Source organism: Muntiacus reevesi, unplaced genomic scaffold, assembly GCF_963930625.1.
Source record: "Muntiacus reevesi unplaced genomic scaffold, mMunRee1.1 SCAFFOLD_133, whole genome shotgun sequence".
In the NCBI taxonomy this organism is placed as follows: domain Eukaryota; kingdom Metazoa; phylum Chordata; class Mammalia; order Artiodactyla; family Cervidae; genus Muntiacus; species Muntiacus reevesi.
The window spans coordinates 65239-90030 of NW_027077824.1; the positions used below are offsets into that span (position 1 = coordinate 65239).

General features: G+C 40.9%; 1 long non-coding RNA gene across 1 annotated transcript in view; it reads left to right on the forward strand.

Annotated features, from left to right (window-relative positions):
• Nucleotides 1–2421: 2421 nt before the first annotated feature.
• The window catches only part of LOC136155175 (uncharacterized), a 192981-nt gene continuing 170610 nt past the window's right edge, over nucleotides 2422–24792 (forward strand). The window contains exon 1 of the long non-coding RNA XR_010660706.1: nucleotides 2422–2554. This is a non-coding gene — a long non-coding RNA (uncharacterized lncRNA). The remainder of the gene's footprint in view (nucleotides 2555–24792) is intronic.

The window sequence follows — 24792 nt, forward strand, 5'->3', positions numbered from 1 at the left end:
AGCAGGATGATTGGGATTCTTAAACGACAGTGGCTGAAATGGCTAATAAAAGCCTGCTAATGACACAGAATCAAATCACCAAACAAACCCATCTCAAAATCCAGTTTCTCTCGAAGGGAAGGGCATGAACTTTATGGTTGGCACTGTCTCTTAATGTAGGACCTTAGGCAAGTTACTTAATCTCTCTCAAGTTTGCTATGTATAAAACTAAGGAAAACTACCTAGCAAGGCTGTAGTGACCATTAAGCCAAACGCAGGACACATGTAACAGGTGCTTCACTAAATCGAAGCCTTCCACCTCCCAGCCCTGCAAATATATGCAAAATACAATCTTTGCCCACTACCCCTCACCTACTCTTCATCTCATTCTCTTCCTCTCTCTCTCTGCCAAAGTTCTTATTTATAGTCTAGCAGAGGGTATATAAACAGGAAATGACTTGCATTTATTTTTAAAAACCAGTGTAAAACAATGTAGTATACCACTGACTACTTAAGTGCTGACAAACTCGACATTCCTAAAAACAGCAAACACATATTGAGTGATCATTCATGCCAGGCATGGTGCTAGGCATGGAGTATTCACTAGTAAGTGAAACATCTTCCCTCCCTGGTGGAGTTCAGTTTAGTGAACTGAATGGTGAAGAAGCAATGAATATATAATTGAAAAATATGTTCGGTGCCCATAAAGAAATGATCAGGTGCAATGATGGAGACTAATGAAAGGGCAGGTGGGATACTTAGTTTAGGAAGGATGGCCTTTCTGAGGTGACATTTAAACTGAAACCTGAAAGATGAGAAGCTAGATGTGTAAAGAACAAGAGCAAGTGTCTTCAAGACAGTGGAATCAGCATGTCCAGCGAGGCAGTCAGGAGCTAGAAGTGTTTGAGGAGTAGTTCTGGCAGTGTCAGCAAGATGGAGGGGCTGCCATCGGGTAAAAATCCAGTTTCTTACCATGGCCTCAATGTCCCACCTAAACTGCCCCTGTCCTCCCCCCGCCCCCCCCACATATCCTCCCCAGGTGTCCACATCACCTAGTCTTTCTGTCCTTTATGTGCTGGTCTCACTCCCACCTCAAGAATGAGAGGTGTGCTGCATTTGCTGTTCTTCTGTCTAGAACGCTCTGTCTGGATGATTCTCACAGCTTCTGGCCCCCGTGGTCAGTCAGGCCTCAGATCAAGTGTCATCTCTGGAGAGAGATTGCTAATTACCACCCCTCACCCAACATTAACTTTGGTGGTATTTTCCTCTTCCCATCCCTCACCACTATCAAATGTTATTTCGTTGATTGTTTGAAGTTTGTTTTTTTTGTTTGTTTGTTTTATACTCTCCCCTAAAATAGAAGTCCAATGAGTTTATATTTCTTATTGCTATAACCTAGAACCATATCTAGAATATAAATGAAACTCAAATATTACTTGTTGAATTTACAATGAATGAAATAAAGCTTAAAGAGGTAAGGCGAGGTATTAGAAAAGAACTAACCAAATTGTGTGAGAGTAAGGACTTCCTGGAAGAGGTATGTTTTCAGTTATTAAAATCAAAGGGGCAAGAGAGCGAAGGTGGCGTGCAGGTAACAAACAAGAATTGTGGAAATCACTCGTTCATCCCCGTCCTTTTTCACTAGATTAGGAACACCTTTAGCACTGGACGGAGAAGGTGATGGCACCCCACTCCAATACTCTCATCTGGAAAATCCCATGGACGGAGGAACCTGGTGGGCTGCATTGCATGGGGTTGCTAAGAGTCGAACAGGGCTGAGCGAGTTCACTTTCAGTTTCATGCATTGGAGAAGGAAATGGCAACCCACTCCAGTGTTCTTGCCTGGAGAATCCCAGGGACCGGGGAGCCTGGTGACCTGCCATCTATGGGGTGGCACAGAGTCGGACACTACTGAAGCGATTTAGCAGCAGTGGCAGTTAGCGCTGAAGCCGCGTTTTACTAATCTTTCACCAGCGCCTGTCCCGGGACCTGGCACACAGATAGGGTTTTACACAATGACTGACTGTGAGGTGCGCAGAAGGGTCTATTAACTCGGCTGCGGTGCAGTTTGTGGCTGGCCACTAAGCCTGGCAGCACCCGTGCGAGGGAGCAGACGGCTTTGCGGAAGACGGCCTCGGCGGGTGGGGGTGGGGGGTGGGGTGGGAAGCGCCTCCCGCGCCTGCGCGTTATGGCGGGGAGCCGGCAGCGTCGGCGCGCGCCTGCGCAGTGCGGTCTTTCCCGCCTCCGACAAGATGGCGGCGGCCGAGTAGCGCGGGGGCGGGTTGTGGCCGCGCAGGAAGCCCGTCCGCTGCAGCGGGCCGAGGCGGGATGCTGTTCCCAGGGAGCGCCGTTGGCCACCGGTGAGGAAGGTCAAGCACAGAGCTGCCTTCCCGAGCCCCCCGGCGCCCCCTACGTACACCCCCGTCTGCTCGAGTGCAGTCGCCGCTTTGCCTACTTCGCTACCGCCCTGTGCTGTCGGGTCCGGAGCTCCGGCGGCGGCAGGGGCTGTGTCCGGCAGGAGAGGAAGCGCCCGGGCTGCGTCCGTGCTTCTGTCCGCGGGGCGAGCGTCTGGCAGGTGGGTGAAGCTGCAAGCTTCGGTGTCTCCTCTTGGGGCAAGTCACCTCCCCATCTTCCTGGTCTCGACCTTTTGCTTCCTTGAGAAGTCGTTTTAACTGTCTGGAAAGCTTTCCCAGGCTTATAGACTTACAAAGAAAAGCTTGCTATCCAGACGCCAGTGGATTTTGTTCATCTTGTCGGGGGGATCCAGCCCCCAGGAGACTTTGATGGTTTTGAGGAATGGTGCCAGTGACGGCAAGTGATTCTTTATCTAAATTAATCCTTTTCTGACTACAGCGAGTCTTCGGTCTCTAAACTTTTTTTGGAGGGGAGGGGGCGGACGGAGGGACATATGTATACTAGATCCAGGGAAAGAATTGAGAATTGGTCCTGGTTTTAAAAGAAGGCTTTGTGAGGGTAAGAAATGTAATAGCCCAAGAAAGGATAAGCGATTTTAGTGATTCTTTTATTCACTGTTAGGCTAAATCGTCCGTTGAAGCTTCACAATCTTGTGTTGTCCAAGCGCTTTGTTTTATTTGGAAAGGACTGAAATGGAGAAAACGCTTTTTAAACTTGAAACTTCTCAAATTTCTTGGGTTCTCAATTGTTATTAGTACTACTTGGCAATCTTTCTTGTACTTGATATTTTCTGCAAAATTTAGATTGTGCCAGTGTCATTTCTTCTTCATTTATTACTAGGGCAAGAGTAGTCAGAATTAATGGTGTAAAAAGTGCAAACTGAAGGAGGGATGTGGTAGTGGAGGTTGCCATGTCTGATTTTTCCCAATTTTTTCCTGTAATTGGATAATGTGTCAAGAGCAGCAGAATGGTGAAAAATGAAGCTATGAGTATAAATGGTAGTGTGTCCACTGAGATTGCAATGGGTGGAGCTTTTAAAATTAAATTGAGTGATATCCTTTTTTTGAAGCCATGCTAGGTGCTCTCCAGAGTTTCTAAAGCACAAACTGTTGTTGCCTTATTGGAAATTTATGCTAAAAGTCTTTTAACAGGTGGGTTACAATTGGCCTGACAGATTTAACTTTTTGTTCTACCTCCTGACACACATCTGCCTTAACCTTTATTGTAGACTTTTAGCCTCTTGATGAATTTCTTAAATTTGGAGATAGAATTGTTCATTTTAAAAGGAGAGGAGATATTTTAAGTGTTTGATTCCTCTATGGGCAGATTCATTCACTTGTTTGTTGCTGTGCTATGCTAAGTCGCTTCAGTCACGTCCATCTCCTTGCAGTCTCCACAGGACAGCCAGACTCCTCTGTCCATGGGACTTCTCCAGGCACGAATATTGGAGCAGGTTGCCATTTCCTCCTCCACAGGACCTTCCCGACCTAGGGATCAGAGCCACATCTCTTCTGTCTCCTGCGTTGGCAGGTGGGTTCTTTACCATTAGCGCCACCAGGTAAGCCTGTTTGTTTCCTGCACCCGAGGACTGCGTGTTTTTACAGGCACTTGTCTCTCAATTCTGTGCTTTTAGCTGACGGGGTAGTGCTCAGCCCTAGGCAGTAGCTCATTGCCTGAGGCATTGTGTCAAGACCTGTCTGACCACAAACAAGCACTCTTCCACACTTATGGAACCCGATTTCTCTCTCTCTTTCTTCCCCTCTTCCTGTCTTTAGGAACCCTCCCGTCTTTGTGTCTATTCATTCAATTCTTTAGCCTACTGCTCTTTTCATTTGCCTCCCCTAGTCACCAGGATCCCATGGTCATCAGTTTTTACCAGCCCATCATTGATACCTTAGAATAGTTAACTTTATGTCAATTTATCTTTCTAGTGCCCAGTTCTGAACAGGCCTAATCACTATCTTGATCCCTGAAGGATACAAGAGACAGTTGTGTGAGGATTTTGGATTGTTTTCATACCAGTTAGTGTTCTGTTATCCTCCAGATCTATAATGTCAATTGTGAGGGTTTTTTTTGTCTTACTTCATGAAAGTGTTTATAGCAAATAACTTGATCTTTTCCTTTCCTGAGAAAAATCTCAAGCATCTGAGGTATAATCTTTTCTATCCTGATATCATTTCTTTATTTACTCTTCTCTGAAAAGAAGGAATTGTCCTTCCTTTTCTTCAAGAGCAACCTTCTCCAGATGTGTCCATGATCATCCCTCTTTATCTTTCTTTCTCAGTAATTATCCATGATCACTCCTTTTTAAGTTTTGCCCTCTCTAGCCTCCATGCATGCTTAAATATACCTTTGCCAGGGCTGCCAAACACCGTGCTGTGTGCCGTGCAGCTCACAGAAGCCAGTCTGAATTTTGAGCCTGCTGTGCCACTGTATTTTTATTGTTTAATCCTAGGAGCCTGGTGTAGTTGTTGTTCAGTCGCTCAGTTGTGTCCAACTCTTTGCAACACCAAGAACTGCAGCATGGCAGGCTCCTCTGTCCTCCATTACCTCCTGGGGTTTGCTCAAATTTATGTTCATTGAGTCGGTGACACTACCTAGCCATCTCATCCTCTACCACCTCCTTCTCCTTTTGGCTTCAGTCTTTCCTAGCATCAGGGTCTTTTCCAGTGAGTTGGCTTTTCGCATCAGGTGGCCAAAGTATTGGCGCTTCAGCTTCAGCATCAGTGCTTCCAGTGAATATTCAGGGTTGATTTCCTTTAGGATTGGTTGATCTTCTTGCAGTCCCAGGACGCTTAAGAGCCTTCCCCAGCACCACAAGTCTCAATTCTTTGACACTCAGTCTTTATGGTCCAACTCTCACATCCATACATGACCACTGGAAAAACCATAGCCTCGACTCGACGGACCTTTGTCGGCAAAGTGATGTCTCTGCTTTTTAGTATGTTGTTGAGGTTTGTCATAGCATTTCTTCCAAGGAGCAAGCATCTTTTAATTCCATGGCTGCAGTCACCATCCACAGTGATTTTGGAGCCCCCAAAAATAAAGGCCTGACACTGTTTCCACTGTTTCCCCATCTATTTCCCATGAAGTGATGGGACCAGATGCCATGATCTTAGTTTTCTGAATGCTGAGTTTCAAGCCAACTTTGTCATGCTCTTCTTTAACCCTTATCAAAAGGCTCGTTAGTTTCTCTTCACTTTCTGCCCTTAGAGTGATATCATCTTCATATCTGAGGTTATTGATATTTCTCCCAGCAGTCTTGATTCCAGCTTGTGCTTCATCCAACCCAGTGTTTCTCATGATGTACTCTGCATAGAAGTTAAATAAGCAGGGTGACAAGATACAGCTTTATTATAACTCTTTCCCAGTCAGTTGTTCAATGTCCGATTCTAACTTGCTTCTTGACCTGCATACAGGTTTCTCAGGAGGCAGGTAAGGTGGTCTGGTACTGGTGTTTCTTTAAGAATTTTCCACAGTTTGTTATGATCCACACATTCAAAGGCTTTAGCGCAGTCAATGAAGCAGAAGCAGACGTTTTTCTGGAATTCTGTTGCTTTCTCTATAATCGAACAAATGTTGGCAGTTTGCTCCCTGGTTCCTCTGCATTTTCAAAACCTAGCTTGTACATCTGAAAGTTCTAGGTTCACATTCTTTTGAAGCCTAGCTTGAAGGATTTTGAGCGTAACCTTGTTAGCATGTGAAATGAGTGCCGTTGTATGGTAGTTTGAACATTCTTTGACATTACCTTTCTTTGGGATTGGAATGAAAACTGTGACCTTTTTCAGTCTTGTAGCCACTACTGAGTTTTCCAAATTTGTTGACATATTGAGTGCAACACTTTAACAGCATCATCCTTTAGAATTTCAAATAGCTCAACTGGGATTCCGTCACCTCCACTAGCTTTGTTGGTAGTAATGTTCCCTAAGGCCCCCTTGACTTCACGCTCCAGGATGTCTGACTCTGGGTGAGTGACCACAGTGACTGGTGTACTGTTCTCTGTGTATTCGTGCCACCTCTTCTTGATATCTTCTCCTTCTATTAGGTGCGTACCATTTCTGTCCTTTATGGTGTCCATCCTTGCATGAAATGTTCCCTTGATGCCTCCAGTTTTCTTGAAGAGATCTCTAGTCTTTCCCATTGTGTTGTTTTCTTTGCATTGTTCACTTAAGAAGGGTTTCTTATCTCTTCTTGGTATTCTCTGGATCTCTGCACTCAGTTGAGTATATCTTTCCCTTTCTCCCTTGCCTTTCACTTCTCTCCTTTCCTCAGCTCTTTCTAATGTCTCCTCAGACAATCACTTAAGCTTCTTGCATTTCTTTTTCTTGGACTAGTTTGGTCACTGCCTCCTATACAATGTTACGAACCTCTTTCCAGTGATGAACCTCGTATATAAACTCATATAAAACATATGAATCTCTTTCAATAAACTCATATATGAACCTCTTTCAGTTTTACGAATCTGGTAGACACTTTCTCTACCAGATCTCATCTCGAATCCATTTGTCACCTCCACTGTATAATCATACGGGATTTAATTTAGGTCGTATCTAAATGACCTAGTCGTTTTCCCTACGTTCTTCACTTTAAACCTGAATTTTGCTATTAGGAGCTCACGACCTGAGCCACAGACAGCTCCAGGTCTTCTTTTTGCTGTCTGTGTAGAGCTTTTCCATCTTCAGCTGCAAAGAACATAATCTGATTTTGGTATTGACCATCTGGTGATGTCCGTGTGTATAGCTGTCTCTTGGTTGTTGGAAAAGGGTGTTTGCTATGACCAGCGTGTTCTTTTGACAAAACTCTGTTAGCCTTTGCCCTGCTTTTGCCCTCCAAGGCAAAACTTGCCTATTATTCTGGGTGTCTCTTGGCTTCCTATTTTGTATTCCAATCCCCTGTGATGAAAAGGACATCTTTTTTTTTTTTTTTTTTTTTTTGGTGTTTGTTCTAGAAGGTGTAGTTCGAGAACTACAGCAGTTCTACTTCATAGAACTGTTCAGCTTCAGCTTCTTTGGCATTAGTGGTTGGGGCAGAGACTTAAGGTAACACTGATATTGAACAGTTTGCCTTGGAAATGAACTTAGATTATTTTTTTTTTCCTGAGGTTGCACCCAAGTACTGCATTTAGAACTCTTGTTGACTATTAAGGGCTACTTCCTTTCTCCTAAGGGATTCTAGCCCACAGTAGTAGATATAACAGTCATCTGAATTAAATTCGCCCATTCTCATCCATATTAGTTCAGTGATTCCTAAGATGTTCATTCTTGCCATCTGCTTCACCACATCCGATTTGCCTTGATTCACGGACCTGCCGTTCCAGGTTCCCATGCAAAAAAAGAGCAATAGCTCTTTACAGCGTCAGACTTGACTTTAACCATCAGACACATCCACACAACTGAGCGTCATATCCGCTTTGGTCCAGCCACTTCATTCTTTCTGGAACTAACGACTGCCCTCCACTCTTCCCCAGGAGCATATTGGACACCTTTTGATTGTGGTGCTCATCTTCGGTGTCTTATTTTTCTGCCTCATGCTGTTCGTGGGGTTCTCGCAGCAGGACTGCTGGAGTGGTTTGCCGTTCCCTCCTCCAGTGGGCCACGTTTTGTCGGAACTCTTCACCAGGACCCGTCTGTCTTGGCTGGCCCTGCACGGCATGGCCCATGGCTTCACTGAGTTACACAATCCCCTTCACCACGATGAGTCTGTGATCCATGAAGGGGTATAGTAGGAAGGACATTTACTTTTAAGCTTCAAAGATCTGATTTTGAAGTCTACTGAAACCAGTTACTGTCTGTGTGGCTGTGGGCAACTTACTACTCAGGCTGTGTTCTTTGTCTGTAAAGTAGAATGTTATACGAGGAAGACATGGCAACCCAATGCAGTATTCTTGTTGGAGAGTCAGCATGGACAGAGGAGCTTGGTGGGCTATAGTCCATGGGGTCACAAAGAGTCGGACAAGACTGAGTGACTAACGACACCACAGAATGTTATACTTACCTCACAGAGTTGTAATCGACGGAGTTTAACACACGTTACATGTCTTTCCAAGGGTTTGGTGCATTATGGAGTTCTTAAAAGTGTAAATTATTCTTTCCTTTGCACTCTGACTTCCCTTACCATCGCAGCATCGAAATTGGTTTTTAAAAAGTCATCTTGATGATCTAATTACCAAAGCTAACGGCCTTATCTCAATCATCCAGGTTTTCTTAGACCGCTTCTGAAATATACTCCATAGGAATGAAAGGATCTGATTTCTTGTTTCTTGGCTTTATAGTTCCTGATTCTCTTATGTCTGAAAGTTTCTTTACATTCCCTGCAGTGTCTCGATTTTGCTGTTTCCCCTAAACATAGCTGTTTCCTGTATCAGTTAGGATGCAAATAGGATTTAAAAACAGAAGAAGTGTATTAGCTCAGGTAATTGGCAAAGGCATAGGTAGGATTAGTTTAAAGGGCAGTTTGTGCATAAGCTTGGCTTTGCTCAGTCCTCAGTCCTCAGTCAGCACAGAGGTTCTGTGTTTCCGTTTCCTCTAAACTGCCCTCCCATTTGGGTTCCTGCTCAGACTGGCTTCCCCTCTAGATTGAATCCAAGTGCTTTCCATCTTTATCTGTAGTGTGGCGACCTTTGTGCTCAGGTTTATCCTTTCATAGTTGCATGTTTCTCTTTCTGCTCCAGGCATCACATTCTGACACAACCACCAAAGACGGGAGGAAGTTTGCCCTCTCATCTCTTGATGAAGCAAGTAAACCTTTTACAGAAAGCCTGTATGAGATTTCATTTTGGCCTTATTACTTATGCCCTAGTTGCAAGGGGACTAGAAAAACCAATATCTAGCATTTCAGTCTAGGAAGAAATTAGATGAATGGCTACAGGGAAGATAACCAACATTGTCAGTGACATATATTGATAATATTGTATGGAGAAGTAAGCTTAAATGAATGAGAATTTTCAGATAGTAGTGGCATTCTTAAAGCACTGCTTATCTCAAGAGCAGGTATAAGCTGTGCTTAGGACTGAATCAGTCATTTAGATAGTCATGAATGACTAATTAAAATGGATTACTATATAAAATTAGTATATTTGAGTGGTATATCCCAGTTCTTTTAAGGTTGTTGTTAAGAACATTTACGCGTGCACTGTGAGGAATGGATACAGGTAGCAACTAACAGGGAATAGACCTGTGGTTCTTCTTGAAGATGAGTGGTGTTTGGAAATCTGTGGGTCTGGTAGAGACGAGATATACCAAGTGTCCTGTGATGTTTGCCCGCAAAACAAGAATTGTCCCTTCCAGAATACCAATAGTGCCCCTGTACACTGAAAAAACAAATGCTTTGGTTTTTTTCAAAGAATTCGCTGAGATTCCTCTGTATACTTATATTGCAAGTGACAGAAAACCAAATTCAGACTGGCTACACAGTAAAGGGCATGATTAGGTCTTGTCCTTGAACTTCATCTGGGGCTTCATCCAGTCTGAAATCATCAAGGACTTGGCTTAGTTTCTCTGGTCCTGCTCTGGCATTCCTCTTGTTTTGGTTTCGCTCTCAAGCGAGCTTATCTCATGGTAGCAAATTACTGTAGCACTTTCAGACTTAATACTCTCATTTCATATGTAAAGTAAAATGAAGCATATCTTTTGTTATTTGGTTTTGCAAGTGTTTGTTGAATGTCATCACTGTTGAAACTTCCCTGAACACCTGCCCCTAAAAGTGGATTACTTGCTCTGTTATGTTACAACTTCACAGAACTCTGTTGCATGCCATGTTCTATGGTTATTATGCTCATATGTCTCATGCATTAACTTGCCTTAATTGTCTGTGTGTTCTTAATGTGTAGAATACTCTCTGACTTAGTGGTACACAGTAACCATTTATGGATGAATGAGAGGAAGGAAGGATATGGAAAGGGGCAGGGAAACATAAGAAGTCCCCATTCCTTCCTGTTACTGAACCCTGAATTGTGAACGTTGTACTCCTACCACCAAAGTATGTGTGTAATGCTCTTGTGATTGAGAATGAATTCATTTGAAAGCTTTACTGAATTCTAGTAGTGTTCCATCATTATTTTCTCAGTAAAACTAAAACCAGTTACCATCTTTTGTTCTTTCAACAAGTATTTTTGAAAGCCTGCTATTGGCAGTCATGTGACACAATGGTAAACAAAGTAGAGCTGTGCTTCCTGAGCTTAAATATCAGCGAGGGGCATAGACATTATTCATGTGTGCACACTCAGTCGCACACACACGTCAGGTAGCTCACAGGTTTTGAAGCAGAATAAGATAGATTCAGGGGATTAAAAAGTAACAGGATACTGTAACACTTCAGGTAGTTTGGTGAGAAAAGGCTTTTTGAGAAGCCCTTTTCTGAGTGAAGTGGATTAAGCCATGGAACTATCTGGAAGGAAATGTTCGGGTAGAGCAAGCAGCAGCTTCTAACGTGGAAATGTCCTTGGCATGTTGGAAGAGCAGCATGTGGGAGGCCGTGGCTGAAGCGGGGGTGGGGGGTGTGTGGCAGGGCAGGTCAGAGGGTAGGTGTGGGCAGGGTAGACCAAGGGGAGTTCTGAAGGTCATTTAAAGACTTGATTTTATTAGCTAGAAAGTCTGGAGAAGGCAATGGCACCCCACTCCATTACTCTTGCCTGGAAAATCCCATGGATGGAGGAGCCTGGTGGGCTGCAGTCCATGGGGTCGTGAAGAGTCAGACACGACTGAGCGACTGCTCTCTCACTTTTCACTTTTGTGCTTTGGAGAAGGAAATGGTAACCCACTCCAGTGTTCTTGCCTGGAGAATCCCAGGGATGGGGGAGCCTGGTGGGCTGCCGTCTATGGGGTTGCACAGAGTTGGACACGACTGAAGCGACTTAGCAGCAGCAGCAGCTAGCTAGAAAGTCACTCAGTCGTGTCTGACCTTTGTGACCCCATGGACTGTACCAGGTCTCCCACATTGCAGGCGGATTCTTTATCAGCTGAGCCACAGGGAAGCCTCAAGGGAACTTCCCTGGTGGCTCAGATGGTAAAAGCATCTTCTTGCAATGCAGGAGACCCGGCTTTGATCCCTGGGTGGGGAAGATCCTCTGGAGAAAGAAACAGCAACTCTCTCCAGTACTCGTGCCTGGAAAATTCCGTGGATGGAGGAGCCTCGTAGGCTACAGTCCATGGGGTCGCAAAGAGCTGGACACAGCTGAGGGGCTTCACTTTCACTTTTCACTTTCTAGCTAGAAAATTGGAGATGATATATCTTTGGAAATCTAATTATTATTTTTAAGTTATATTATTTTAAGTACTAATTATGATTAGAAGTTCTCTCTGTGCTAAGTAACTAGCATATGATAGACTTAACACAATTTAAATGTTAAATAATTTATCTGAATAAAATGGTACTGAGATAAAAGTTGAAATTTTAAAGTTACCCTTTGAAGGAACTTTTTAAAATATTTAGGATACTTTACTTAGGTTTGTGATTATTTTCTTCAGCTCTTATGTACCCCATTACTAAAGTTTTCTGTAGTCATTAAAGAAAATTCAGGAAATACAGAAGTACAGATGACATTCATAAGCTCAACATATGAAGAAAACCAGTTGAGTTTTCGTCTCTCCCAACCCTTCCCTCCCGCTTTCAGTACCCTCTGTCCCTCTCTTCTTCCCTCTGTCTTTCACTTTCTTCTTTGTGCCTATGACTTGTTCCCCCTGTTACAGTGTAAACATGTGTATATGTCTAATTTTTTAAAAATTAGGTTATATTCATTTCTTGGAATATTTGATAAATCTTATTTTTATTGACTGTATAATCCCATTGTAAAAATTATTTTTCTTAATTGTTTCCTGGAGTTGGTTATTTAGTTTAGGTTTTCTATTTTATCATCATGTGGGCAGTGAATGTCTTAACACATGGATTTTTTTCTCTTTGTCTTTTTCCTTAGAATGGAATGATTGGCACTGGAGTAATGTAATGGAATAAGGTTTCATCTTAGACATTGTTAAGGTTCATGATACATGTTGCCACATTGTACCATGTCTTGTAAGCCCAATAAATGTTAACTGGTTTGAAAGTAACGGTAACTGGGTGGTGGTGGGGAGGTGAGGACCTACGGAGTTGCCAAGCTTGAGTGATAGGCTAGGTTAGCCTTTTATTTCCAAATATTTCTTTCTTTTTTATCTTTAATATATATTTCAAGGTGTATATAAAAGCACCATGGAGAACTTTACATGTTACTGCAAACACACAAACACACATGAACTTATTGCTCAGGTCAAGACGCACAGCGCTGCCGCCACCCCAGAGCTCCTGCCCTTCTGGTTCCCGGTCTCCAAGAGGAAGCTTTCAGCATTTCCCTCCAGGCCTGTTTGCTCAAGTTCGTTTTGTTTTGTTTCTGTGAAACCCTTCATCATGTTTAAAGAAGTTCCCTTCTGTACCGGTTTACTAAGAATTTTGTGTTTTGTTCGAATTTAATGCTTTTTTTGTTGTTGTTGCAGCTTTTCATTACTGTATGACTTTTCTCCTTCACTATGTTAATATATTGAATTACATATTATTTAAAATCTTAAACCTAACCTGATTTCTGAGGTAAACCTAATTTGGTTTTACAGTATTACTCTTTTTATGTATTTCTGGATTCAGTTTGATATTCTGTTAATAGTTTTGTATCAGTGAGGTGGCCTATATTGTCCTTGTCAGGATTTGAAATCAGCGGTTATCTCATACTAGCCTTATAAAATGAGCTGACCCTCATTTTCTATTCTGAAAAAGTTTAAGTAGGACTGAATTGTTCCATTAAATTTCTGTGAGAATCTGGCCGAGAAGCCATCTGGGCTGGTAATTTTCTTTATAGAAAGATTTTTAATTACTCCTTTGATTTTTAATTTTTAACCTTCTCAGATTTTCTGTTGATTATTTTGGTAGTTTTCCCCCTAAGAAGTTGTCCTTTTCATCTAAACTTTTTAAATTTACTAGCATAAAATTATTTATAATAAATATTAGTATCCGTTTAATGGTTGCAGTAAAGAATTATCTTATTGTATCTGTTATAGGCTAAAACTACCTTCTGTTTTTCCTCATTCAGTCTCCCTGGGAATTTAGTAGTCATTCAAAGGAACCAAATTTTGAATCTTGCTGATTCCTTTTCTTTTTATTACATATTTGTTCTCTATTGCATTGATTTCCGCTCTTTATTTCCTTCCTTCTACTGTTTGGGATTTACTTTTTTGTTCTTTTGCTAACCTCTTGTAGATCACTACTTTTCAGCATTTCTCCCTTTTAAATATATGCATTTAAGGCTGAGCATTTCCCTCTAAGTACTGTTTCAGCTAGCAACATTACTCAAATTTTAATATATAGTACTTTTATAATTCACTTTAAAATGGTTTCTAATTTTCACTGGTATCTACTTTAACACTTGGATAAGTTGAATGTATTATATTTCTCGATTTCTGAACACATGGAGATTTTCTAGTTGTTTTCAAATGTCTTTTATTTCTAACAACATAAGATATGTCATCAGAGAACTCTTAACAACATAGCAATGTCATCAGAGAACAATCTCAGTGTTTCAAAGGTCTGTGATTTCAGACCTTTAACATTTGAGATCTGCACTGTGGCCCCAGTATATTATTTTTTCCCTATAGCTATTGAGTGTGGTGTTCTAATATATTTACATTGGATCTTGCTGGTTAATCCCGTATTTCAAATCTTCAGGGTCATAAGTGACCTTTTGTTTGCTTGTATCAATTACACAGACAAGAGTGTATTAAAATATCCCGTTTACCACTGTAGATATTTCCCCTTGTATTCTCTCAGCTTTTGCTTTATTTATTTGAGACATTGCTAGTAGATGAACATATATATATACACTGTGCTTGGTTGCTCAGTCATGTCTGACGCTTTGCAACCCTTTAGACTGTAGCCCTCCGAACTCCCCTGTCCTTGGGATTTTTTAGGCAAGAATACTGGAGTGGGTTGCCATTTCCTTCTCCAGGGGATCTTCTCGACCCAGGGATTGAACCCACATCTCCTGTGTCTCATGCGTTGCCAGCAGATTCTTCCCCTGCTGAGCCATCAGGGAAGCCTAGTATTTGGATAGAAATGTGTAATAGTTATATCTGCTTAGTGACTTACTGTTACGAAGTATTCCACTTTTATTCTGAAAGTGCTTTTTGCATGAAGGTCTAGTTTGTCTGGGATTGATATAACAACACCAGTTTTCTTTTTATTGTTTTCTAAGGCTGATCTACATACGTGGTTTTAAAAAATCATATTCTGCTTTTATGTTATCAAAGCCTGATTGTTTCTTGTCGTATCATCTTGGGTGTTTCTAGCATTGTAACATGTAACTTGCTTCAAATGTAGGCACTAATAAGATACTGAGATAATGTCTTACTTGGTTGAATTTAAAAAGTAATGAGCATGATTTTGAATAAGTACTGAAGTTGTTTTAGGTTTCTCTTATTTTAAACGTTAAAAAATGTACTTTTGTCAGGAAGAGACTTAAAGATTTATATTCTTGAGCAGATATTACTGGCGTGCAGTATACATATCAAAACCTGCAAGAAAAAACGAAATGAAAATAAATATGCTGTCCCTGTCTCTTCCCTGGTGGCTTAGACGGAAAAGAACCTGCCTGCAATGCAGGAGACCCTGCTTCAGTTCCTGGGTTGGGAAGACACCCTGGAAAAGGAATGGCAACCCACTCCAGTATTCTTGTCTGGAGAATTTCCTGCACAGAGGAGTCCGGTGGGCTATAGTCCATGGGGGTCACAGAATCAGACACAACTGAATGACTCACACTTTGACTTTTCATCCCTGTCTCTTAGTTACACATGTCCCCTCCCCAGAAGCAATCACTGTGTGATTAACACAGGTAACAGTGTAATCACTGTGACCAGTTTCTTGATTAGCTTTTCACACTGTAGTCTACAGAAACCCAAGTTTTGCAAATTCAGCTTGTTAGGTGGGCAAATATATACACTACTGTGGTAAACTCTAATTTGTGTCTTCATCACAAGGTAGCATTCTAGAACATGCATTTTAAATCATAATGATAACTCTCATTCAAGCTCCAGAACAGTTTTTTTTACTTGAAAAGTTACAAAGCAGATACTGGAAGAGGATAAACAGCTTTCTGCTTCAGTCTGATTAGCCAGTCCTTCAGTTTCGAAATCCTACTGGTTTGGGCTTTAACAGAAGTGGTCCCGTGGTTAAGATAATTGGGGAAATTCTGACAAGGATGGCTCATTTGCTAGTTATTCAAGGGGGTGGTTAGGAGGAATTTCTGTTATGGATTACAGTAAGGTGAAAGAATCTGTGTATTTTGCTTATTCTCTGTCTACATGAGCAAGAAGTGCTGAGTAGGGCTAGAGGATCGGCTTCCGGGGTCATTCACTCACTCATCTGGCTGGCAAGTTGGTAGTCATTGTAAGGACACTCAGGTAACCTTATGGAAAGGCCATCCTGGGACCCAAATGTTGACCTTTCCATAAGGTTACCTGAGTGGCCTGATAACCCAGAGGCTGGCTCCACAGTAAGCAATCCAAGGGACCAGGGTAGAAGCCACAGTGTCTTACAGTGACGTAGCCTCAGAAGTCACACGCTTCTGCAATGTTTTATTGGTCACTCATGTGTGCTTAGTCATGTTCAATTCTTTGTGACCCTGTGAACAGTAGCCCAGCAGGCTCCTTTGCTCTTGGGATTCTCCAGGCAAGAATACTGGAGTGGGTTGCCATGTCCTCTTCCAGGGGATCTTCTGACCCAGGGACCGAATTCGAGTCTCCTGCGTCTCCTGCATTGGCAGGTGGATTCTTCACCGCTGAGCCACTGGGAAGCCACTGGTCACTCAGGTCAGCTCTGTTCAGCATAGGTGAACACTGTGCTAAAGCTTGCATATCAGAATTTAAAGATTTTTAAGGATAGTCTTTGAAAGTGGCTCTGGTGCCACTCCCCATTTAAATAAGCATTGGATCAGCGATCTTACAGCTGGTGTTTTTGGTAATCTCAAGGTGAATTTATTCAAAAAAGTAATGCTTTTCGGGTGCTGCATACTTTTCTATTATGCATTGCTCAGGAAAATGCCTGTTTGATTGCCAACGTTTTCACAGTGATTTATTTTTTGTTGTATTTGATGCCTGATAAGAACAACATTCACGTAATCTGGGAATATCTAAAGAATTAGTATTCTGGCTTCCTCTTAGAAGTTGTAGAATACATCCTCGAGCTTTAATATGGTGCTGAGATCTTGCCTGCCTTATTTATTGATGTTACTGCTTTAATCTAGCCATTGGATCCAGGTGTCATTCAGAACCCTCACTGTATATAGGGCATTTTTATTCAGAAAATAATGAATTCTGACTATACTCTTCACAAAATAAGGTGGTGTGAGTGGTAAAGAACCCACCTGCCAGGGCAGGATATGTAAGATACGTAGGTTCAATCCCTGGGTTGGGAAGATCCCCTGGAGGAGGACATGGCAACCCACTCCAGCATTCTTGCCTGGAGAATCCAATGGACAGAGGAGCCTGGTGGGTTACTGTCCATAGGGTCGAAAGAGTCAGACGTGACTGAAGTGACTTAGCACATACATACTCAGGCTGCTGTAATAGTGTGGAAGAGCAAGGCTGCCCCTGTAAGAGAAGAAAAAAAAAATTGTCCCTGTATTCTTTGTGACAGAAATCTTCAGAGGAGTAGGTATTTGAAGATTTAAGTCTCATAGGGAGAGGGCCAGGAAATTTGTGAATCAGGTATCTGTTTATTTTAAATGTATCCAAGTGAAATATCAGATAGATAGTTGGATATTCACAGAAGAGGGTTAGGATTTAAATTCGAGATTTAATAACATCATTCAGCTCAGTTCAGTCACTCAGTCGTGTCCGACTCTTTGCGACCCCATGAACTGCAGCACGCCAGGCCTCCCTGTCCATCGCCAACTCCTGGAGTCCACCCAAACCCATGTCCATCGAGTCAGTGATGCCATCCAACCATCCCATCCTCTGTCTTCCCCTTCTCCCCCTGCCCCCAATCCCTCCCAGCATCAGGGTCTTTTCCAATGAGTCAACTCTTTGCATGAGGTGGCCAAAGTACTGGAGTTTCAGCTTCAGCATCAGTCCTGCCAATGAACAGCCAGGGCTGATCTCCTTTAGGATGACCTGGTTGGATCTCCTTGCAGTCCAAGGGGCTCTTCAGGAGTCTTCTCCAACACCACAGTTCAAAAGCATCAATTTTTCGGTGCCCAGCTTGCTTTATAGTCCAACTCTCACATCCGTACATGACCACTGGAAAAACCATAGCCTTGACTAGACGGACCTTTGTTGACAAAGTAATGTCTCTGCTTTTTAATATGCTGTATAGGTTGGTCATAACTTTCCTCCCAAGGAGTGAGCGTCTTTCAATTTCATGGCTGCCATCACCATCTGCAGTGACTTTGGAGCCCAGAAAAATAAAGTCAGCCACTGTTTCCTCATCTGTTTGTCATGATGTGATGGGACCGGATGCCATGATCTTCGTTTTCTGAATGTTGAGCTTTAAGCCAGCTTTTTCACTCTCCTCTATTTCACTTTCATCAAGAGACTCTTTAGTTCTTCTTCACTTTCTGTCATAAGGGTGGTATCATCTGCATATCTGAGGTTATTGATATTTCTCCCGGCAGTCTTGATTCCAGCTTGTGCTTCCTCCAGCCCAGCATTTCTCATGATGTACTCTGCACATAAGTTAAATAAGCAGGGTGACAATGTACAGCTTTGACATACTCCTTTTCCTATTTGGAACCAGTCTGTTGTTCCATGTCCGGTTCATTTTTTGTTTGTTTGTTGTTTTTTGGTTCTTTCCATGTCCAGTTCTAACTGTTGCTTCCTGACCTGCATACAGGTTTCTCAACAGGCAGGTCAGGTGGTCTGGTATTCCCGTCTCTTTCAGAATTTTCCTGTTTGTTGTGATCCACACAGTCAAAGGCTTTGGCAAGTCAACAAAGCAGAAATAGATGTTTTTCTGGGACTCTCTTGCTTTTTCGGTGATCCAGCAGATGTTGGCAATTTGATCTCTGGTTCCTCTGCCTTTTCTAAAACCAGCTTGAACATCTGGAAGTTCACGGTTCACGTATTGCTGAAGCCTGGCTTGGAGAATTTTGAGCATTACTTTACTAGCGTGTGAGATGAGTGCAATTGTGTGGTCGTTTGAGCATTCTTTGGCATTGCCTTTCTTTGGGGTTGGAATGAAAACTGACCTTTTCCAGTCCTGTGGCCACTGCTGAGTTTTCCAAATTTGCTGGCATACTGAGTGTTGCACTTTGACATCAAGCATCATCTCTTAGGATTTGGAACAGCTCAACTGGAATTCCATCACCTCCACTAGCTTTGTTCATAGTGAGACTTCCTCAGGCCCATTTGACTTCGGACTCCAGGATGTCTGGCTCTAGGTGAGTGATCACACCATCGTGATTATGTGGGTTATGAAGATCTTTTTTCTCATGTCACTACATGGTTCTTTATTGCATCCATACTGGTCTTAACTAAAGCAGATATTTTCAATGCCAGCATTGGATAAATGTCAGCCAAACAGAGCCAAAACAAACTTTGCCATTGTTCTGAGCTTTAGGGCAAGGGTCACAGTGCTCTGGGGCTCATCTTCCCCATGTAAGCTCATTCTTTAGAGTGTGTTCCTTCTTTAGGGTTGCAGGCTACCATATGGCATGCAGAGAAAGTGCCAAACGAGTGACAGTGAATCTTGTCTCCTTTTTTTTAAAGTCTGCTAATTAATAACTTTAGTTACATCTGCCAAGTCCTTCTTACCATGTAATATAGCGTATTCACTACCGTAACACCAGGGAATACATGTTTGACGTCTTTAATATCATATAAGAGCAGTGAAGCAGAATTAACTCTGACAGAGTTAATTTTTGAGTCCTTCCAGTTTTTAAATTTCTTTTACCTTTACTTATATGCCTACCTTCAAGGATTACCTTGATAGTGACGCCTGATAGATTAGCCATACTCCATAAGACAACCCGAAACTGTTTATCTTTAGTTTTAGTTATTTAACTAACTGAACATAAAAATGTGGAAATGCCTCTTGCATTTAAAGAGATTTTGTTCTAGATATCTTCCAGAGAAAGCTGTGGTTACTCATTGATAAAAAGTTGTGGGTCAAGAGAATTTATTGATACTGTCTAAGCTGTTTGAGATTTTTTGTTTTCACTTATTCTGATTATTTAAGAAATGTATTCACTCAATAAATGCTTATTGAGCAGCGCTAGGTGCTAGGATGATAATAACTGAACACGTAACTTCTTTTGGTAATTAATTAATTTATTTCAATTGGAAGCTAATTACTTTACAGTGTTGTAGTGGGTTTTGCAGCACATTGACATGAATCAGTCATGGGTGTACATGTGTCCCCCATCCTGAACCCCCCTCCCACCTCCCTCCCCATCCCATCCCTCTGGGTCATCCCAGTGCACCAGCCCTGAGCACCGTGCCTCATGCATCAAGCCTGTCCGGGTGATCTGTTTCACATATGATAATATACATGTTTCAATGCTATTCTCTCAAATCATCCCACCCTCGCCTTCTCCCCCAGAGTCCAAAAGTCTGTTCTTCACACATGTGTCTCTTTGGCTGTCTCGCATATAGATAGGGTCATCGTTACCGTCTTTCTAAATTCCATGTATATGCGTTAGTACACTGTATTGGTGTTTTTCTATCTTCACTCTGTATAAATAGGCTCCAGTTTCATCCACCTCATTAGAACTGATTCAAATGCATTCTTTTTAATGGCTGAGTAACATTCCACTGTATATATGTACCACAGCTTTCTTATCCGTTCGTCTGCCGATGGACATCTAGGTTGCTTCCATGTCCTGGCTATTGTAAACAGTGCTGCGATGAACATTGGAGTACATATGTCTCCTTCAATTCTGGTTTCCTTGGTGTGTATGCCTAGCAGTGGGATTGCTCGGTCGTATGGCAGTTCTATTTCCAGTTTTTTAAGGAATCTCCACACTGTTCTCCACGGTGGCTGTACTAGTTTGCATTCCCACCAACAGTGAAAAGACAGCCTTCAGAATGAGAGAAAATAATAGCAAACAAAGCAACTCGCAAAGAATTAATCTCAAAAACATACAAGCAACTCCTGCAGCTCAGTTCCAGAACAATAAAAGACCCAATCAATAAATGGGCCAAAGAACTAAACAGACATTTCTCCAAAGAAGACATACAGATGGCTAACAGACACATGAAAAGATGCTCAACATCACTCATTATCAGAGAAATGCAAATCAAAACCACAATGAGGTACCATGTCACGCTAGTCAGAATGGGTGCTATCCAAGAGTCTGCAGGCAATAAGTGCTGGAGAGAGTGTGGAGGAAAGGGAACCCTCTTACACTGTTGGTGGGAATGCAAACTGAACACGTAACTTTTTAGGAATCATGAGACTCTGAAGGAGAAACAAGCTGCTCTGGGAGATAACACAGTCATCGTTTAGTAACTGTGAGTGGTTGGTTCTGAGACCTTGGAGGATATCAAAACCCAGAGATGCTCAAGTCCCTTTTATTAATATAAAACAGTATAGTATTTACATATAGTCTACATATATCCCTCCCATTATACTTTAAGTCGTCTCTAGGTTTGTTATAATAACCTTGTAAGCGCTATGTAAGTAGTTGCCAGGCTGCTTGGCAAATGCAAGTTTTGTCTTTTGGAACTTTCCCCAGATCTTTTCTGTATATTTTTGACCCGTGGCTGGTTGAATCCACAGTGGTTGAATGGAGAACCCAAGGATACAGAGCACCTACTGTACGTATATCTAGGTAGGTGGTCTAGCATGATCTGCTCATGAGGATTTGAGCAACACTGGCTTGCCACTTCACTGTGGGTGGACCTGAATTAACCTTGAAATTTCTCTGAGCCTCAGTTTTCTATGTATGTGAATAGTAATCTTTAATTGGAGTTCCTGTGCCCTTTTGCAGTAGCACTAGCAATTTTGAATTAATTTGTATTAAGAAAGGCTCCCCCACAATTTATATATGTACCTGAATCTGCCTTTGGCTCCCTTACTTTTCTTCTCCTTCAAATGTGATGATTTCAAATTGTGTCCAAACTAGAGGTACTTAACTTTTGGAGGAAAAAATACAGAAATAATGTGTGTTAGTTGGTAGAAGTGTTATAAAATTTAGAAAAATCACGATTTTTATCATTTCTACACCCAGGGAAGACCCTTGACATTTTAGTGATCTTTCAGTCTTCTCTGTGCACATACATAGTTCATTTAAAAAAAGACAAGGCTAGTTGGCTAGATAGTATCATATTACAAATACAGTATGTATTTAACTTTAATTCATAATTATTATGATCACTGTAATTTAATAAATTTATATAATTATTAGATTATATAAATTATACAACTATCATAATTTAACAAAATATTTATAATATATGTTATCTAGTTATAAATATTTGTGTATTAATAATTTGATAATTCTGCATTTTCACTTAATGCCACATGAATTACATAATACAATTGTATCTAATTATCTTCTATGACATAATTTAATTTTGTTAAGGTTGGAATGATGCATTTCTCAAATGTTTGGTAGAAGGTGTTTATAAAGCCATTTGAATCTGGTATTTTTGTGTGTGTTGGACAGAGGAAAGGGGAAACATTTAAACTCCTCTAGCTTTCAGTAGTTGTAGAACTATTAAGATTATCTATTTCTTTCTTGAGTCAATTCCCCCCACCTTTAAACTGTGTTCACTTTATATATTTGGGATCTTGTCTGTCTCTAATATTCAATCTTTTAAAGAAACTAACCTTTTGCTCTGATCTTCAAACTTTACAAAAACGTACACAATGAAAAGGAAGGCATCTTCTCAGCAGAGCTGAGACCTTTCCAGAGGCAGTCAGTGTACTTTTTCTCAATGACATTTTTATCTTTTTACAACCCTTTTATTTTTTACTAAAACAGGATGAACAGTATGAGACGTAGTGATCTATACTCTCTTGTTTTCTCTCTTCTTTTTGTTTGTTTGTACATCAACCTCATTTTTAATGCCAGTGTAATATTCCACTTCATGGATGTATCCTGTTTAATTAAAAGTAGTTATGCTTTTTTCCCAGTAAAAACCTGTCCCATTTGTTTGATATAACCTAAGAACTTGATTTATTAACCCTATTGTAGTAATAGACATAATCATTTCAGAGGTCCAACAAGCCTTCCATGTGCCTTACCCTTTCACAAATAAGTTGAAATTAAAATGTTCGTTGCTCTATAATAGCCTCCTTGGAAGAGGGTATGTTCCATTTAAGTATTTTTAATTACAAACACAACTCTCTTCTGTAATTTAAATGCCATGTGATGTTGTTAGCACTTGAACCCCTGTTTCTTCTATAACTTACCCTAATGTGCAGTTTGAGAGATAGGTGCCGTCTTATGCTTCCTCATGGCTGCCCTGCTGCCCTTGCCACTTATTTATTTATTTATTTTTCATTTATTTTTATTAGTTGGAGGCTAATTACTTTACAGTATTGTAGTGGGTTTTGTCATACATTGACATGAATCAGCCATGGATACACATGTGTTCCCCATCTCGATCCCCCCTCCCACCTCCCTCTCCACCCGATCCCTCTGGGTCTTCCCAGTGCACCAGCCCCGAGCACTTGTCTCATGCATGCAACCTGGGCTGGTGATCTCTTTCACCATAGATAATATACATGTGTCGATGCTGTTCTCTCGAAACATCCCACCCTCGCCTTCTCCCACAGAGTCCAAAAGTCTGTTCTGTACATCTGTGTCTCTTTTTCTGTTTTGCGTATAGGGTTATCATTACCATCTTTCTAAATTCCATATATATGTGTTAGTATGCTGTAATGTTCTTTATCTCTCTGTCTTACTTCATTCTGTATAATGGGCTCCAATTTCATCCATCTCATTAGAACTGATTCAAATGAATTCTTTTTAATGGCTGAGTAATATTCCATGGTGTATATGGACCACAGCTTCCTTATCCGTTCGTCTCCTGATGGGCATCTAGGTTGCTTCCATGTCCTGGCTATTATAAACAGTGCTGCGATGAACATTGGGGTGCACGTGTCTCTTTCAGATCTGGTTTCCTCGGTGTGTATGCCCAGAAGTGGGATTGCTGGGTCATATGCTTGCCGCTTATTTCAAGTTCATCTTCTTACATGTCTTTGAGATGCTACCTTTACTATGACTAACTTTTCATATACTTCTGGAATTTAAAAAAATGTGTTCCCTTGGTTGATCTGCCAGTATCCTAGCTTTTTAAAGTCTTTTTATTTTTAAATGACTTTGTACTTATAAAAGAGAAAAATAAGAGAGTTCCTATGTACCCTTCAGTTAGTTTCTCCTAATGTTAACATCTTATATATCCATAGTATAATGATAAGAGCTAAGAAATTAGCTTACTGATACAGTACATTTGACTTCGTACTCTTTTACTTATAATGGCTTTGCAGCAATTATTTAATATGTCATAGGAATACTCTTGCTCTTCCCTTCATATTTTCCCTTTTTTTTTGCTTGTTTTTTCTTTCCAGTTGTCTAGCTGTAGCAAACAAAATAAAAAAAAAAATTTATATAGTATTTATTTGGGGACCATGTAAAATTAACTCAGGGAGAAAGGACATCATTATGCTACTGAATCTTTAGTACAGAAACAAGATATGTCTTTCCATTTGTTGAAATCTACCTTTGTGTCTCTCAGAAGTGTTCCATAGTTTTTCTCATACATGTTTTGAACTCTTTATTCAGTTTATGCCTGTTTTTTTAAAATTATAGATAAGATCTTTTCTTTCATTTTATCGTTTATCTGGTTTCTCTTTGTACATATAAAGGAAAGATTTCTTTATGTTTTGTACTTGACTAAACTACTAGATTATCTTGTTGTAGTAATATTTAGTTGGTTCTTTTGGATATTCTAGTTATTTAATTGTACCCCTACCAGTAGTATTCCTTTCTAATTTCATTCTCTGTGTTGACTGATAAAAATGAGTAACAGTGGTAAAAATGGGGCTTTCCCTGACTTTAGTAATATAGTATATCTAGTATTTCCTCATCGGGTGGTGCTGGCTTATTGTGGGTCTGAAATATATTGTGTTTAAAAAGTGTGCTTTTATATCCAGTATTTTCAATAAGAATGGGCATTGAGTTTTTAAGGCGTCTTTTCATCACCTTCGGCATGATAATATTTTTCTTCTATGTAGCTCTATTAATGTGTTGGGTGATATCAGTTTTACAACAGTGACTTTTGTTGTAAATTTTAGATTTTCCATCTCTTGCGGTTAGTTTTTATCAAAGTAGTTTGTATCAAAAGTACACTTTCTAGTAAATTATCTATTTCATTTGGTTTTCAAGTTTGCTTACATAGACTTGAGCAAAGTAGTCTTCTATGATTCTTTTGGTTTCTTTTT